The sequence below is a fragment of the Capricornis sumatraensis genome, chromosome 11 (genome assembly GCF_032405125.1).
Source record: "Capricornis sumatraensis isolate serow.1 chromosome 11, serow.2, whole genome shotgun sequence".
Lineage (NCBI taxonomy): Eukaryota > Metazoa > Chordata > Mammalia > Artiodactyla > Bovidae > Capricornis > Capricornis sumatraensis.
In genome coordinates, this window is record NC_091079.1 from 43,469,516 (window position 1) to 43,483,545 (window position 14,030).

The window sequence follows — 14,030 nt, forward strand, 5'->3', positions numbered from 1 at the left end:
ATGCCTTTAGGTTTAGTGAAGTCATTTATGCATAGGAATATATGGAATAAGTAAGACTTGCCCATCGAGAAAGACAAAAGGAAGAAATCTGAGTTATAAATATCTTAGACTTGCTTACAACAGGAAATTTTCAACTTTTCTGTTCCAGATAACATTTCTCTGCTATTATTGGGTGCGGGTAAATTAATGCGTACAATGTATACAGAGTTTTATGTTACATGTATAACATTCTTCAATATGAACTATTTAAAATAAAATCAGGGCCTCTCCTGGCAATCTAGAGGTTAAGATTTCTCATTCCAGTGCAGGGGGTGTGGGCTCAATTCCAGGTCAGGGCACTAAGACTCCACAGGCTTTGCAGCCAAAAAACCAAAACATAAAACAGAAGCAATATTATAACAAATTCAATGAAGATTTTTAAAGTAGTCCACATCAAAACCAAGAAAATGTTTTAAAAAATAAAATCATTAAAATCATCAAAATATTTGGTTTAGTTTCTGACCCTCTCACTAATATCAATTTCACTAACAAGAAAAAGAAACACTTCTTTTGTATTTAGTCTTGCGATCTGCTGCTCTTCAAGATCTACTGCTTTCTTTTTCTTTCCAATCTTGAGAATTTATGGGAACTTAAAAAATTCCTGTCTGTAATATTCTGATTTAGGCACTCTAACCTGATTATAAAATTAAGATGACATCAAAAGCATAAGCCAAAACTTCTTCTTATTCCAAATGCTCACAGTTGTTTTGTATGTACAATTTCAAAACATCTGTTTTATATAAAAATTTGTTGAATATTAAATCATATAATTATGATTCATAATACTGTATACTTCAACTAATCTTGTCTTTATTTGTACATTATAAAGTCTTAATTTATCATTTACTCATGTCGATCAATAGAGATCAAAGATACTTAACAATAATATTCTATATTAAAGTTAGAGATAAAGGAACAGTGCCTCTCATATGAATATCTAGAATCTTCTGAAACACTGTTTAGAAGCAAGAAACTGTTGGTGTGTTGTCATCCACTAATGATTCTTACTTTCTCACTTCCAAACTACCTACTTTAATAAATCTCTAATAAATCTGTCTATCATAGTCTCTTCAGAGAAGTCATCAATTTTTTTCTAATTTATTCCTTATTTAAATTATGATTGTAATTTATGAGAAAAACCCTTCGCTCCTCTTTGTAATTATCCCATGATATAAAGTCCTATTAAAATTTTACTTCCTTGAAGAAACTTTTATAATCTTCCTCCATCTGATTTCTCTATAAAGCATCTGTTTGAATTTATTTGAAACTGATCTTGCATTATATTTACTTGACCTTGTTCATCTGCTGAGTTTTTTTCATGGGTGTATTACATTGCTTGGGTAAGGTGAGGTAAGGTAAGGTGAAGTCGCTCAGTCGTGTCCGACTCTTTGCGACCCCGTGGACTGTAACCTACTAGGCTTCTCCGTCCATGGGATTCTCCAGGCAAGAATACAGGAGTGGATTGCCATTTCCTTCTCCAGGGGATCTTCCCAACCCAGGGATCGAACCCGGGTCTCCCGCATTGGAGGTAGACACTTTAACCTCTGAGCTGAAAATTACTCATGGATGGAAATCACATCTTATAATTTGCTAAGACCCCTCACAGCCTGTCTATATCATATGCACAATGAACATTCTACAGTTTAGTGTATGATTATTATAAAACTTTGTTACAACAGAGGACAGCTATTGACAGGGTACATCTCCATAAGTTAGGTAACTGCTTTATTCTAGTGGGACAGGGTAGAAGATGACAACCTGTGCATACCAATCTAGTCCTCATGCAAAGGTTTATTAAAATGCCCTTTAAAATATAATAAGCGTCTACATTTAAGTAGTTGTGTCCTTGTTTAAAAGATTCTCTCATTAAAAACAGCAAAGACTGGGACTTCTCCTGGTGGGCCAGTGGCTAAGACTCCACACTCCCACTGCAGGGGGCCAGGGTTCTATCCCACAGGCCGCAGCTAAAGAGTTCTCATGTCACAATCAGGATTGAAGATCCCATGTGCCATAACTAAGACTTCGTGCAGTCAGATAAATAAATAAAGATTTTTAAAAAGAACAGCAAAGATTTTCTTAGTGAAATTATTAATACATGTACACATAGAGACAGGCAGATAGATACTGATACATGCTAGTGTACACATAGGACATTAGAAGCTTATGAACAATACGTGTGTGTGCTCAGTCACAGTCATGTCCAGCTCTTTGAGACCCCATGGATTGTAACTCGAGGCTCCTCTGTCCGTGGGATTCTCCAGACAAGAAAACTGCAGTGGGTTGCCGTTTCCTCCTCCAAGGGAATCTTACCGACCCAGGGGGTCAAACCTGCATCTCCTGTAGCACTTGCGTTCATAGAAGATTAACAAGAATATTTTACGATTCATATTCCTAAGTGTGACTTTGTGGATCTTTTTAAGGTTTAGATGCTTCTGGAATGTCCAGTCCTCATTCTCTCCTGGATTCTGGTGGGTGTTACCAGGTGGGAAAGATGCCCTGCTGCTCTTGATAGCTACACTCAGAGCTGGGACTTCTCCAGCAGGACAGCAATTCCCTTGCTCAGGACTGTGCAGGAAGATGCTGCAGTGTCCAGGCTTTCTGGGGACTGGGAGTTGATGAATATAAAGTGACATCATGATTATGCCACTATCAGAGCATCTGTTTTTCTCAGTAAGTGTCTGATGAAGTTCTCTTAGCTGCCTCTGCTTTTGCTAAGCAGTATGAGAAATTTCACCTGGGGTAGGATAAGGGTCAGCTCCATCCCCTGTTCTCAGGTAGCTTACAGTCTGGAGAGGTTAACTAAGGAGGAGCCACTCAACTACCATCAATTGAACAGGACAACTTATGAGCGTGTAGTGAGATCTGAGTTCTGAGATATATGCAGTCTAATCCAGTGTAACTCAGGAAGACCTTCCAAGAACAGCATGCTTAAGATGTTGATTAGGAGTTTGGGAACCCAGCCAATCTAAAATTCATAAGCAATTATTCTGCTTTACGACTGTGAGAAAATTGTGCTGGTATTTAAAGTTTCTGGGCTTCCCTGGTGGCTCAGATGGTAAAGAATCCACCTGCAATGTGGGAGACCTGGGTTTAATCCCTGGGTCAGGAAGATCCTCTGAAGAAGGGCATGGCAACTCACTCCAGTATTCTTGCCTGGAGAATCCCCATGGACAAAGAAGCCTGACAGACTGCAGTCCATGGGATTGCAAAGAGTCGGACATGACTGAGCAACTAAGCACACACACATTTAAAGTTTTCTACCTACCACCTTGAATAAAACTCTCAACTAACTTCCCTGGTGTCTCAGACGGTAAAGAGTCTGCCTCTAATGTGGGACACACGTGTTCGATCCTTGGGTTGTTGGGAAGATCCTCTGGAGAAGGAAATGGCAACCCACTCCATTATTCTTGCCTGGAAAAGTCCATGGACAATGGAGCCTGGCGGGTTACAGTCCATGGGGTCACAAAGAGTCAGACACAACTGAATGACTAACACAGTCAGTTAACATCTAAATAGCGAGTACAGGCTATCAGAGGAAGACAAGTGCAAACTGATAAAACACCGTCATCACACATGGACATTTTTGTAGCTGATGCTACAAAAATCCATACTTCTACTGCCATTTCCTTCTCCAAGAGATCTTCCCAACCCAAGGATCAAACCCGGGTGTCCCGCATTAGAGGCAGACTATTTACTGTCTGAGACACCAGGGAAGTTAGTTGAGAGTTTTATTCAAGGTGGTAGGTAGAAACTTTAAATGTGTGGGTGCTTAGTTGCTCAGTCATGTCCGACTTTTTGCAACCCCATGGACTGCAGTCTGCCAAACTTCTCTCCCCATGGGGATTCTCCAGGCAAGAATATTGGAGTGCGTTGCCATGCCCTTCTCCAGGATCCATACTTCTATTCTATCAGAAGCACCACAATGGCAACCTATGGTGATTTGTTGTCCCAAAAGCTATTGATAGACTGTTAGGCTTTCTGTAGATCAGTCAGCTGAGTCAGACAGAGCTTGCTCGATTGGCTGGAATGGTGAAATGGGGAATAGAGACACTCCTTTACTCGTCCCATTTTGTTTTTCCCCAACCTCCCTGCCTCCATTCCTCTACCTCGTCGCTCTCTTGTGACAGACTGGCTGGCAATTTGCAAGTGTTGATGTCCTCCAAAAATATCTACTTCGAAGTCTTGGTCACTGGTGGAATGAGCAGAAAATTAAGGATATGTGGAATTTGTGAGTAAATAAAACAAGTTGGAATCACTGAGCTGCAGCTTGAAAGATTGATCTTTACCAATTTCGGGAAAGGAAAAAGAGTCACAGAAAAGGGAACAAAGAACACATCTGACTGGTTGTGAAAGTAAACAGGGGAAGTTATTGTGTTGTACTGAGGGCAGGTAAGAAGTGGATGGTTAGGTGCATGAGTGAAAATATTGACAGTGAGAGATTCTGTAACAGATGAGTGAGGGAAGGATGAGTGGGCGGAGGAGCTAAAAGGCATTCTGACATTTTGTTAAAACCTCCCGCAACATCCCGATCATTTGCAACTGATTTCTACAAATGTCAGAAATAGCATTGCTCATCCTGAAATACCAGGTAACTGAAAAATAGAACGCCTCCATGAAATTCTGAGCATATCTTTACCAAACGCTGAGAAGCCAGAACATCTGCTTTAGAGAGTTCAGGGGAAAAATACACATTGAACCCTGAAGACTCTAGTGTTTTAAAGAGAAGAAATTGGTGATTAAGCATCGTTACCATCTGTGGTTCAGGGACCTCATGTTTCCTGACTTGTCCTTTTCTCCTTATTCTCTCTGGCTTATCTATTTTGCTCGTTAGACACTGTATGGTATAATGGTAGAAAGGAGAAAAATCCAAATTAGTTCATTTTTTTCTGGCTACTAATGAACTGATTTAATATTTGATTAGGAAGAGGCTGGAATGAAATTTAAAATCCGGTTATTTGTGTCACCTCTGATTTTTTTATTCTGGAGAAAATAAGAATTCATGAGCTCTATACAAAATAGATGGATGATGTTTCTATTATGGAAGTAGCTAAACATTCTAAGCTCACAGTTGGCAGAAATACTTGAAAAACTGTCCTTAGTACATTATTTTACCCAGTCTATGAGAATGCACAGGGCATGTATATTAGTCTAATATTTCACGTACTGTGCAAGCAAATTCTGATGGCTTAACCCTTTAGAAACAGTTTAAAATCTTGAAGTAACTGGGAGTTCTGAGCCAGATGAAAATAAGAGTTCATTTATTTCACAGAAGTGGGCACAACATCTCAGTACTGAAGCCTAGATGTTTCATAGATGGAAAGGACCTGTACAGATTCAAACCCTTTCCATCACTAATTAGTTATAGATGATATTTGGCAACATAGACTTCCTCAGGAAATTTTTATATGTGTTCGGTGTGAATAACAGGATAGGAAAATCAATTCAATTAAGTTCAATTAAACTGACAGCATCTGCATGTCCTAAACAGTCTCAGCTCCTGGGGGCAATCCTTGTTATTCCTGGTAATGGATCAGTTCAACAGCTCCAAATCTTAGAGACCAATGACACCTACTTCTCCTTCATCTGCACCCTTCATGGGAGAGTTTCCAGTTCCTGCTAAATCTAGATTGACTCACCTTCCCGTGTTTGTCCTTTCAGCTTCTCCAGCATTTTTGTGAGTGGTTCCCTGTATTCACATCCCTGTTTCCTGCCTGCCTGGATCCTGACTCATGCTTGGGGGATAATAATATCATTATTGACAGTGTAGGAAAAGACTGTTAGGGGCCCCGGAGACAACTGAGGGGAGTCAGGTACAGTATTTGTTTGCTTGAAATGTCCAATCCATGGTAGTCCGGTATTTATGTACATACTATAGCATACAAGGGGTTTCCCTGGTAGCTCAGACAGTAAAGAATCTGCCTGCAATGCAGGAGACCTGGGCTCAAGCCCTGGGTTGAGAAGATCCCCTGGAAAAGGGGATGGCTACCCTTTCCAGTATGCTTGCCTAGAGAATTCCATGAACAGAGGAACCCAGAGGGCTACAATCCATGGGGTCACAAAGAGTTGGACACAACTGAAGTGACTTAGCAGCAGCACAGAATACAAGATCATGTCCTAGCAATGTCAGATTGCTAGAAATGGGACTTCCCTGGTGATCTGTGGCTAAGACTCCAAGATCACAATGCAGGGGCCCCGGGTTCCATCCCTGAGAGCTAGATCCCACATGCTGCAACGAAGAGGTCCCATGCCGCAAGTAAAAGACCTGGCACAGACAAATAAACAACTATTGAAAAACAAGTTGCTAGAGGTGTGTAGCCACAGACTTCTGTCTTCTAAACTCATCTTGTCATAGAGCAGTAGCAACAGTTCACAGATGCTGCTGGTTCAGAGGCAGAGCAGTGTGAGTAGTACCAGTCCAGTAAAAGGCTAGAAAGAGAACTTTCCTGAGGATCAGAAAATGGGCTGGGAGTTAGAGTGAAAAGTCTGCAGTTACCGGCAAATCGATGGTAGCTGGAGATAGGCAACTGGGGGAAACAATCCGCAGGAAGAGTGCATGAGCACAAGCAGGCTGAGGGCAGAACATCACAGGCACTAGAAGGTAGCCACAGGTAAGCAGGCAGTCTTAGAAAAACGAGGAGCGAGGGTGGGAGCAGAAGGGCCCGTGGAGACAGAAGTGTGGGCTGGGGGCAGGCCATTTGGGTCCACTGCGGTGGGCGCCCTGCCCAGAATGCCTCAAACAGGCACTGAGTTCCATGTGCTCTGCTAATTAAGTCAGGCTGCAGTGTGTATCCCTCACATTCATACAGTGAAATCATGCTCTCCCCCCACCAAAATGATGATACTAGTAGGTGAGGCCTTGGAGGTGATTAGGTCATGAGAGTGGGGCTCTCGGGAGTGGGGTTAGTGCCCTCATAAAGGAGACCCCCAAAGAGCTCACTGTCCCTTCCCCTGTTCCATCTGAGGACGAAAGGAGGAGCTGGGCTCTCACCGGACACCACATCAGGGGCTGCCTTTATCTTGGACTTCCTGGCCTGCAACACTGTGAGAAAATAAATTTCTGTGGTTTATAAGCAACTCAGTTTATGGCATTTGTGTTGTAGCAGCCCAAACAAAACAAGACACGGGCACACGAACGTATGACATCATTTAGAAAACATCCCATCCAAATAGTTAACCCAAAGGTGGAATAGCTTGCTTGAAAAATCTAATCACAGAGAACACTGCCCTCACTGATAAAACAAACATGAAGTGTCAGTACTAACAAGACTTTCTGGGGTGATGAGAGAAATGTTTTTTCTCTGTGCCTCCATCATGTGGCTAATGGCACTTGAAAAGTGGCTAGTGGCACTGAGAAACTGAAGCCTTCATTCAATCTAATTTTTAAATTTAAATAGCTCACATGGTTAAGGACTGTATTATTGGGCAGGTAATTCATATGACTCATAGGCAAGGTTGATTTAGAGTAAAAGATTCGTAGGTTTCGGCACCCTATGAACCAGCCTTTAAATTCCCTAATTACTAACTCCATGACCTTGGATACCTCACTCACCTTCCCTGGGCCTGAGTTTCTTCTTAATAAAATGGAGATCACAATATTTATGTTTAGGGCCATTGTGATGAATGGAAATGAGGCATGTATACCGTCTAGCACAGATCTGTGAGTGTGTGCTGAGTTATTTCAGTTGTGCCCAACTCTTTGCAACCCCATGGATTGTAGCCCTCCAGACTCCTCTGTCCATGGGATTCTCCAGACCAAACACTGAGTGGGTTGCCCTGCCATCCTCCAGGGGACCTTCCTGACCCAGGGATTGAACCTGCGTCTCTTAAGTCTCCTGCTTTGGCAGGTGGGTTCTAGTACCACCTGGGAAACACAGACCTGGTACACAATAAATGAGAGCTATTATTAGTATTAAATGACGTGAGTCAGTACTCATTGGACATAACTCAACTGTTTTGATTCATCGATCATTAGCATGAACATGTAATAAATTGTGAAATGTGCAATAAAGATAACCCCTGGCTGTTGCCTGTGGTGGAGTCACCTCTTCCCATAGCAACTGGTGGTGCTTTTCTACTTAGAGACTCTCTTATCTCCGCTTTGCCATGAGCTGTGCTTTTTCAGCCTGATTGCTTCTAGCAAATCCTCCTCCTCCTAAGGAGCATCCCTCAGTGCTTCTTCTATAACCTCGGCTGTTCAGGGGAAAGGATAAATCAAGCTTGTTCAATCAATAACTATAATTTTACATACAATCCTAAATCCAAGGAGTCTTTTTCTGTGGAATTAAGAGTAGGTATTCACAGAACTTATTTACCTTCACCCTGGCTCAACATCACAATCTCTTGGGGGATTTTTTTAATACACAAGTCAATCCCTCTTTACCCCCAGACCAGAGAGGTGGTGTCTTATGGGCACTCAAGAGATTCTGTTTTAGGGTCTGAAAAGCAGTGATGTATGCCCTGTTCCTGGAATGGGTTCCGGACAGATGGGGTTGTTGGATCCCTGGTGAACTGAGAGATGTTACAGTGCTCTTGGACAAGGAAATGGCACTGACATCACATAGATCTGATGTATGGACGTGGGAAAACTCTGGATATGTGATTGACATTTTCACTGGGGAATCATAGCCAATCATTTGAATAAATGTCATTCAGAGCTGGGCCAGGATTTCAGAACTACTCTTTCTTTTCTTCCTAAGCTACCCTGTCCCGAATCTGGAGATGGTTGACCTCCTTGTACTGTTCTTTTCTGGGGCTCAGATCTGTTTATGATGTATTACTGTTTGGCTTACAGGCTTTTATACATGAAGTGTCACTGGTTGTCCATACAATTGGGTACGTACCCATGTGAAGAAAGACTGGTGAAAACTCTGAATAAGGATCAGAATTCCCATAAGAAAATACCCTTGGAATCAGAGGTTCAAAGCAATGCCTTTGGGTGCATGCAGCCCGCTCCCTCACCACCAGCACTCCTATCATTCACGGGATCTGTGAGCAATGGCTAAGCAACCCTCTGACTAGTGTGTGAATGCTCGTAGGGTACTAGTCGAACATTGTTATCTACTTTTAGAGACAAGAATCTCTGAGACAAAAGAATTCCAAGCACAGGCCAATAGCCCGCTTCTCCTGATGAGTAAAATTCCAGCATGACGAACCAAAGTCAGCAGTCCCCCAGAGTCTGTAGCAGACCCTACAATTGCCAGTCCAGAAAAGAAATGTTTTATATCAGCAAATACTGGGGATTATGAAGGCGCCTGTTATTGGAATAATTAAGATGAAAACATTTACTGGGATATTCTAGTTTCGAGGTGTTGTAATCTTCTCTCTTGTTTTCTAACCACATCTTTTATTAATTTTTGCTTTTGGGAAGGACAAAGTGAAAATATGGAATCCACCCTGGGCAACAGTAATGCCCTAATGACACCCTTAGTCCTGTCTCAAGGCAAGCCTTCCTGATAAGTGACTGTCTTGTCATCTACTTTATTTCAAAGGCCATTTAGGTGACAAGGAAGCTGCACTGTTTGGCTACATTCCTGATTTTCAGAGCCTAGGTATTATGGGAATTGTTTATGGCTTTTTAAGTGAGTATTTTGGAAAGTAATGTAGCTCAAAATAGAATAAGCTAAAAAGACAATTTATTGGTGCATTTCTTCAGACATCCAGCAGTTCTAACTGGTTTCAGAGATGGCTGCCCATGAAAAGTTAAAATGTTAGTAGATGATTAAGTGAAGATGTCATTAGTGTGTTAGTCACTCAGTTGTGTCTGACTCTTTACAGCCCCATGTACTGTAGCCTGAAGGCTCCTCTGTCCATGGGATCCACCAGGCAAGAATATTGGAGTGGGTTGCCATTTCGTTCTCCAGGGTATCTTGCTGGCCCAGAGATCGAGCTCCTATCTCCTGCACTGCAGACGGGTTCTTTACCGTCTGAGCCACCAGGCTGCCTGGAGGGGCTTGTTACTGTTTTCAGGACTCTCTCTACCTGTTTCCCTGGCTCAGGTGGTTTTCCTCTCTAATAGGTTTCCTCCAGCTGCTGCAGGTTTCCATGGCATGGTCTCAGAAGCTGCCACATCAGTTCAGAAAAAGGACCACCCCCTCATTAGAACATGTGCCAGCCCCCCCCCACTTTGTGCCAGGGATGAGATGCACTCTGATTGACAGACCTGGGTCATGTGCTCCTGCAATGTCGGTGGAGGGGTGTCATACACAAAGGCAGGAAGCAATTCCCAAAAGGAAGAGGTTGGGGTAAAGAGATATACTTTTTTTTTTAATAGACTATTTCAGAGTGAGAAAGGTTGGTTCCATTTGCTATGGGAAGGATGAAAAATAACTTCATTCTACTGTTACATGACTTTGGGAGTTAATGGAGACCACAACATAATCTGTGATCACATGGAATACATTAGTATGCCAGAGGAAAGTTCCATTGAAAACCCAGTATCATGTCACTTTCTTAAAATGGTTCTCTGTAAAAAGCCAAAGACTTATTATGGGAGCCTGAGTTTTCTTTATTTGATAATTTCTGAACTTGCATGAAACAAGAGTCATATAATTCAAATGTAGATGATCCTCCTGAGAAAACAGGATGAATGCAACTGCATTTCAAATGTGCTAAAGATATAAAATAAAATTTTGCTACATATTTTAGAGAAGTAATTATGTCGTGAACTCATATCTCATTCAAAATCAACCATTTTGATAAATACAGATTTTCTCTTTTAGCATTCCCAATAGTAAACGCTAAACAAGAATGGGTTTAATCTTCCTAAAACAATAAAACCCTCAAAACCCCAACCAAGTTATTAGGCAAATCAAAAGAAAAAGCATTACCAAACCATGCATTATGAGATAAATAAGGATGCACCCGGAAACAATTACTTAATTTATAAACATCAGTTGGTCTATACTCTAGGGTTAGTACACGGTACCCGAAGATTTTTTTCCTATATTCTCTAATGTCTTCTTCAAATCTCTTTTGGAGTCTCAAAAATACCTTCAGCATGTATGTGGAACCTAAGAAAATGGTATGGATGATCTTATTTACAAAGCAGAGACAAAGACGCAGATGTAGAGAACAAAAGTATGGACACCAATGGGGAAAAGGGTGGGTGGCATGAATTGGGAGACTGGGTTGACATATACACATTACTGATAGTATGTATAAAATAGATACCTAATGAGAACCTACTGTGTAGCACAGGGAACTCTACTTAGTGCTTTGTGGTGACCTATATGGGAAGGAAATCCAAAAAAGAGGAGATTTATGTATACCTATAGCTGATTCACTTTGCTGTAGAGCAGAAACTGATACAACATTATGAAGAAACTATGTATTGAGGTCTTCCCAGGTGGCTCAGTGGGAAGGAATCCACCTGCCAATGCAGGAGACACAGGAGATGCAACTATGCTCAAATAAAAATTAAATTAAAAAAAAAAGCAAAACAAAACCAACCAACCAACAAACCAAAAAAAAAGCCTTCAGAAATTTAGTTTACAAATATTGAGAGGGTGTATCTGAGTAGATGAAAGTTAGTCAATAGAGAATGTTGTCAGGCACTGACATCTAGGTAGGTGGACTGGCGAGTTCTCACACTCACAGAACAGGCTCCAGGTTTGGGGTTTCCTGGCAGTTAAGATCCAGCGCTTCTCCAACCTGGAGGGAGTCGGGGGCCAATGCGGGAGCGCTTTGGAGGCGGGGCGGGGGGGTGCGACGGGAGTGAGGGGTGGGGTGATCTGGGGGAGGTGCTAGAAGGGCGGGGGTTGCAGGAGGGGTGGGGCCGGGGGCGGGGCGCCCGGGGGCGTGCACACCGGCGGGGACACGCGCTCCCGGCCGCGGCAACTCGCTCCAAGTTCCCTCCCTCGCTCCCTGGCGCTGGCAGCCAGAGTCCTCCCACTCGGCTCAGACCGAGCCGCCGCGGCCGCCGCCAGCTCGGCCCCCCGCTGCCTCGCGCCCCGGACCCCGCGGCCTTCCCAGTCCCTCGCTCTGCCCTCCGGTGGCCCCAGCGGCCCGGCCCTCGTCCCTCGCGGGCCTCGACAATTTTGCCTGCCGTCCCCGGAGCCCGGTGCCCGGCTCGAACTGCACAGGGGAGCGCGGACGAGGTAAGGCTGGGCCGGGGGCCGAGTTGAGGGGCAGCGCCGCGCCCCGATCGCTCACAACGCCGAAGCTGCGCGCGGCCGCCGAGCAGCCGGGTCCGCCCCTGCAGCTCCCCGCCCATCCTGGGTCTCGGTTTAACGGGGCGCGCGGGCCGCGTGGCCCAGACCGACCCCGGTCGGTGTTCTGGGCCGCGAGCTCGCCGCGCGCCGGGGGTTGGCGGGAGGCCGGAGCGGGGGCCCGGCGAGCTGGGCGCGCGGGTAGGGGCTCCGCCCGGGACCCCCTCGGCCAGGGCCCCCTCGCGCGGCCTCTCATCTCTGGTCCTGAGTACTTTGCGAGTATCGGTCTCTTTTCCTCGTGGGCTGGGAATTCCTGCAAGATATGCAGATTCCGAGGCCCCGAAAGTTTGGTTTGGGGGGCCCCCTCGGGCCCCATTCGTGGTCTCAATTGTCTGGACTTTATTTGAAAGCGTTCAGATCTGAAATGGAATTAAGAGACCCCTGGCGCGCTGGCGCCCCATCACCCCGCGGAGCTGGGAGCCCGGCCGCCGAGCGCGCTGCCTGGTCCACGGGCTCTGCTGGTGGTGGTGGGGACCCAGGCGGTGACAGCTCTCCCTCCGTGCGGGGTGCAGGCCGGGGAGGGAAGCGAGGGAACTTCGTCGTGAGCTCAAATCCCTCTGCAGAGCGGAAAGCGAGCACCTGATGTCCGGTTTTTTAACCCTTAAGAGTTGGTGTTGAGCTTTATTGAGCCACAAAAAGTAAGCAGGCTTTCCCGCCCGAGACAGGAGTTAACTTTGCGTTTTTCCTGCCGGCCACGTCCTATTCACAACCTGGCACACATCTGTAATAACACTGCGTAGCTGGTATGGTCAGGGCTGCGGGCTGGTCTGATTTTGACGAGGCGGATAGTAGAGTAAGCATTTTTTGCAGTATAAATAGTAAATGACTGTAAACGACTTCCATTTTCTTCATTTCCCCTGTTGGAGCTCAAGTTATTTATTTAGCCTTTTCCTTCCAATTTGCACTTAGAGTCGTTCCATGGAAAATACCCGAATTAACTTGTACTTATTTTGCGACGTCACCACTCCTAGTCATTCCAATGAGCTATTTATTAAGTACAGTTATTCTGACATAAGGGTGAGTTAATGGTAAGCCAGCCTTCTTCCTTGAGTTAACACTCCATCGTCTTGCCCTATGGTATTTAATCTGTGCCATTACTATAGATGGTATTTTGACAACCTGATAAGCTGTAAAGAGCTTAGCATCGTGCCCTCCGGGACATGGTGCTAGGGAAATGTCAGCTGGTTTTATTTATAATTTTTTATTATCAGTCCATATGTTTTTTTCTCTATGGAAAATGGTTTTGTTTTAATCCCCGATCTTTTAATTTATGGTCTGTTTTACGTCTGCGGTTTAGTTTTAGATCAGGATTGAGGTTGGGTTGTTGTTTTGCTTATGACAGACAGGCTGTTGTGTGTGTTCTTATACATGAGATACAGCAGATCTCAGAATGAGAACACAGTTCTGCACATGCTCATATGCAGGCACACTTCATGAGACCTCATTATCCTTAAGGGCCTCCTTGTCTAGGGAGAAGCCTAGACATTAGGAGAAACCTGGGCTCTGAGCCTCATCCTGAACCCCCTTGTTCTGTAGCTTTAGAATCATACTTTCAATTCCTTGTGGCTGCTAGCACAGCAGTTAGGTGGTTCGCACTGTGTCAAAAGGTAATAAAAGATAAATATATGTACCCTTTATACCTACATCAGCCAGAACACATAATTCTTATCCGTGCTTTAAAATCTGCAGAGTGTATAGTGTAACTAGCAAAGAAAAATTAAAGTGGCTTAATGATCATGTGTTCGTAACAGAAAGGTGATGTCTGTTACCTAGACATTTGAAAAG